This window comes from Phodopus roborovskii, unplaced genomic scaffold (assembly GCF_943737965.1).
Source record: "Phodopus roborovskii unplaced genomic scaffold, PHOROB, whole genome shotgun sequence".
NCBI lineage: Eukaryota > Metazoa > Chordata > Mammalia > Rodentia > Cricetidae > Phodopus > Phodopus roborovskii.
In genome coordinates, this window is record NW_026126608.1 from 165919 (window position 1) to 171522 (window position 5604).

Sequence of the window (5604 nt, forward strand, 5' to 3'; positions counted from 1 at the left end):
AATTCAAGAGATGGAAGAGAGAATCTCAGGCAGAGAAGATAAACTAGAAGAAATAGATTCATCGACCAAAGAAAATCATAAATCCAACAAATCCTTAACACAAAACATCCAGAAAATGTGGGACACCATGAAAAGGCCAAACCTAAGAATAATAGGCTTAGAGAAAGGTGAAGAAGCCCAGCTCAAAGGTGCCGAAAACATATTCAACAAAATCATCGAGGAAAACTTTCCAAATCTGAAGAAGGACATGCCCGTGAAAGTACAAGAAGCATACCGAACCTCAAATAGGCTGGACCAAAGAAAAAAGACCCCTCAACATATAATAATCAAAACAACTAGCATGCAGTATAAAGAAAGAATATTAAGAGCAGCAAAGGAAAAAGGACAGATAACAAATAAAGGCAGACCTATCAAAATTACACCTGACTTCTCCATGGAAACCCTCAAGGCCAGAAGGTCCTGGATAGATGTTCTAAAAGTATTAATTGAACATGGATGCCAGCCTAGGCTACTATACCCAGCAAAACTCTCAATCACTATAGATGGAGAAAGCAAGATATTTAATGACAAAACCAGATTGTCCCAATACATATCTACAAATCCAGCCCTACAGAAAGTATTGGAAGGAAAACTCCAACCCAAGGAAGGTAACTATGCCCACAAAAATGTAGGCAACACATAATCCAACTATACTAGAAGCCAAGGGTAAAGCAGAACTAATATATTCACAATACCACTGCCAACAACAAACCTAAATCAAACAAGCATCAACAATCAATGGTCCTTACTCACCCTCAACATTAATGGTCTTAACTCACCTATAAAAAGACACAGGCTAACAGAATGGATACGAAGACAGAATCCATCCTTCTGCTGCATACAAGAAACACATCTAAGATTCAAAGATAGACATTACCTCAGGGTAAAGGGTTGGGAAAAGATTTTCCAATCAAATGGAAATAAGAAGCAAGCAGGCCTAGCTATCCTAATATCTAACAAGTTAGACTTCAAACCAAAATTAATCAAAAGAGATGAAGATGGTCATTTCATATTCATCGAGGAGAAATCCATCAACATAAAGTCTCAGTTCTGAACATCTATGCCCCTAATACAAAGTTACCCACATTCGTAAAAGAAGCACTACTAAAACTCAAAGCTCATATAAAACCTCACACACTTACAGTGGGAGACTTCAATACACCACTCTCAACACTAGACAGGAACACAAATCAGAAACTCAACAAAGAAAAAAGAGAACTAAGAGAAGTTATGTCTCAACTGGGGTTCACAGACATCTATAGAACATTCCATCCAAACACAAAAGAATATACCTTCTTCTCTGCTCCACATGGAACCTTCTCTAAAATCGACCACATACTAGGTGGCATAACAAACCTGAACAGATACAAGAGAATAGGAATAGTTCCCTGTATCTTATTCGACCACCATGCTTTAAAATTGGAATTCAACAACAACACAAATAGCAGAAAACCTGCAAACTCATGGAAACTGAACAATGTGCAATTGCACCACTCCTGGGTCAAAGAAGAAATAAAGAAAGAAATTAAAGACTTTATAATATTCAACGAGAATGAGGACACAACATCCCCGAACTTATGGGACATCTTGAAAGCAGTGCTACGAGTGAAGTTCATTGCACTAAGTGCCCATATGAAGAAAACAGAGGATAGGCACATAACAGAATTAACAGCGCAACTGAAAGCCTTAGAACAGAGAGAAGCGAATTCACCCCACAGGAGTAGACGCCAGGAAATACTCAACTTGAGGGCTGAAATCAACAAAATAGAAACCACGAAAACAATACAAAAAAAATCAATGCAACGAAGAGTTGGTTTTTTGAGAAAATCAACAAGATAGACAAACTTTTATCCAAATTAACGAAAAAGCAGAGAGAGAACATGCAAATTAACAAAATCAGAAACGAAGAGGGGAACATAACAACAGACACAGAGGAAATCCAGACAATTTTCAGGTCATACTTTGAAAATCTGTATTCCACAAAAATTGAAAATTCAAAGAAAATGGACAAATTTCTGGATAACTATCACTTACCAAAATTAAATCAAGAACAGACAAACAACTTAAATAGACCTATAATCCGCAATGAAATAGAAGCAGTCATCGAAAGCCTTCCAACCGAAAAAGTCCAGGGCCAGATGCATTCAGTGCAGAATTCTACCAGACATTCAAGGAAGAACTAATACCACTACTCCTCAAACTGTTCCACAAGATAGAAACAGAAGGTTTATTGCCAAACTCTTTTTATGAGGCCACAATAACCTTGGTACCCAAGCCTCACAAAGACACAACTAAGAAAGAAAACTACAGACCAATATCTCTGATGAACATCGATGCAAAAATACTCAATAAAATACTGGCAAACTGAATTCAAGAATACATCATAGAAATCAACCACCATGACCAAGTAGGCTTCATCCCTGAAATGCAGGAATGGTTTAACATAAGAAAATCTATCAACATGATCCACCATATAAATAAACTGAAAAAGAAAAGCCATATGATTATCTCTCTACATGCTGAAAAAGCCTTCGACAAAATTCAGCACCCTTTCAAACACCCTTTCATGATAAAGGTCTTGGAGAGGCCATGGATAACAGGAACATACCTAAACATAATAAGAGCAATACACAGCAAACCAACTGCGAACATCAAACTGAATGGAGAGAAACTTAAGCCAATGCCTCTAAAATCAGGAACAAGACAAGGCTGCCCTGTCTCTCCATATCTCTTCAATATCGTACTAGAAGTTCTAGCTAATGCTAAAAGACAACAAAGGGAGATCACTGGGATCCAAATTGGAAAGGAAGAAGTCAAACTGTCTCTATTTGCAGATGATATGATAGTTTACATAAGCAACCCAATAAACTCTACCAGGGAATTCCTGGAGCTGATAAACACCTTCAGCAAACTAGCAGGATACAAGATAAACTCATAAAAATCAGTAGCCCTACTTTTTTCAGAGGACAAAGAGACAGAGAAAGAAATCAGAGAAACATCACCCTTTACAATAGCCATAAGCAACATAAAGTATCTTGTTGTAACACTTACCAAACAAGTAAAAGACCTATATAACAAGAACTTTGTGGTTCTAAAGAAAGAAATTAAAAAAGATACCAGAAAATGGAAAGATCTCCCATGCTCTTGAATAGGTAGGATAAACATAGTAAAAATGGCAATCTTGCCTAAAGTAATCTACAGATTCAGTGCAATCCCCATTAAAATCCCACCACAATTCTTCACTGACCTTGAAAGGATAATAATCAACTTTATATGGAAAAACAAAAGACCCAGGATAGCCAAAACAACCCTATGCAATAAAAGAACTTCAGGAGGCATCACCATTCCTGACTTTAAGCTCTACTATAGAGCTATAGTTCTAAAAACAGCCTGGTATTGGCATACAAATAGACAGGTAGACCAATGGAATCGAATTGAAAATCCTGATATTAACCCAGACACCTATGAACACCTGATTTTCGACAAAACAGCTAAAATTTTACAATGGGGCGAGGACAGTGTTTTCAACAAATGGTGCTGGCACAATTGGATGAGGGTGTGTAGAAGACTGCAGATAGACCCATGGCTGTGGCCATGCACAAAACTCAAGTCCAAATAGATCAAAGACCTCAACATCAATCCAGCCACATTGAACCTCTTAGAAGAGAAAGTAGGAGGTACCCTTGAACAAATTGGTATAGGAGACCGTTTCCTGAACATAACTCCAGGGGCACAGACACTGAGAGCAACAATTAATAAATGGGACCTCTTCAAACTTAGAAGCTTCTGTAAGGCAAAGGACATTTTCGACAAGACCAAATGGCAGCCCACAGACTGGGAAAAGATTTTCACCAATCCTATATCCGACAAAGGGCTGATCTCCAAAATATACAAAGAACTCAAGAAACTAGTCAACAAAACACCAAATAACCCTATTAAAAATGGGGTACAGAACTGAAGAAAGAATTCTCAATAGAGGAAATCAAAAAGGCTGAAAGACACTTAAGAAAATGCTCCACATCCTTAGTTATCAGGGAACTGCAAATCAAAACAACTTTGAGGTACCATCTTACTCCTGCCAGAATGGCTAAAATTAGAAACACCAATGATGATCATGTTGGAGAGGATGTGGAGAAAAGGGAACACTCCTCCACTGCTGGTGGGAGTGCAAACTCATACAGCCATTTTGGAGATCAATATGGCGGTTCCTCAGGAAAATGGGAATCAGTCTACCACAGGACCCGGCAATCCCCCTCTTAGGCATATACCCAAATGATCCACATCCATTCAACAAAGATATCTGTTCAACTATGTTCATAGCAGCACTATTTGTAATAGCAAGAACCTGGAAGCAACCTAGATGCCCTTCAATTGAAGAATGGTTAATGAAGATGTGGCACATCTACACAATGGAATACTACTCTGCAGAAAAAAATAATGGTATCTTGAAATTCGCAGGCAAGTGGATGGCACTTGAAGAAACCATCCTGAATGAGGTAACCCAGTCACAAAAAGAGGAACACGGTATGTACTCACTCATATATGTATTTTAGACCTAGATCAAAGGATCTCCAGCCTATAATTCACATCACCAGGGGAACTAGAATACAAGGTATATTCTAAGAGATTCATATAAAGTCCCTCACAAAACCAGGAAAGGACAAGTCCCCCAGAGCTCAGGGGATGTGGGGGGCAGTGAATGGAGAGAGAAGTAGGAGAAAATGAGGGGGAGGAAAGGAAAACATGTGCGACCAGGAAGATTGAGACTGGTTAGGAATAGAAGACAGGAAAGAGAGAGAGAGAGAGAGAGAGAGAGAGAGAGAGAGAGAACATAAAAGAGGAGCCAACATTGGTTTAAAGATAAAATTGAACACAAAGAAATGTCTAGAAAACTACAAGACTGCTGCCAACTAACAATTTGAGCTTCCGTGGAAAGGCTACCATAAATGCCCTTCCCGGAGAGTGAGATCAACAACTAACTTATCCATGGAGCCCTCAACTAATGCCTGTTGGAAACAGGAGCAAACACCCACACATAAACACGGAGTCAAAGTAGAAGCTAGATGCAGATGGAGAGGACAAGACCAAGTGGCAGAAACACATAGAGACAGCTTACATGAACAAGGAGGAGCTAACAGGCCCCCAGACTGATAACTGGGAAGCCAGCAAGGGACTGACTCAGGCCCCCCTGAATATGGGTCTCAGCCTTAAGGACTGAGCAGTCTAAGGGACCTTAGACAGTGGAGCCAGGATGTATCCCTGTTGCACAAAAGGACTTTGTGAACACATCCCCCATGGAGGGATAACTGTCTTAACCTAGATACAGGAGAGAAGCCCTAGTCCCTACTTCACATGACCTGTCAGATCTACATGACCCCAACTGGATGGCATTCCCCTACATATGGAATTGGGGTGGGGGGGATGGGAGGGTGGTTAGAGTTCATGTGAGAGGGCAGAGAGGGTAAAAGGGAGGGAAGAAGGGAGTGAGGGGGGGAGAGGGAACTGTAATTGACATGTAAAATAATAAATTAAATGAGAAAAAAATGCTTTGACTCCAAAATTTAA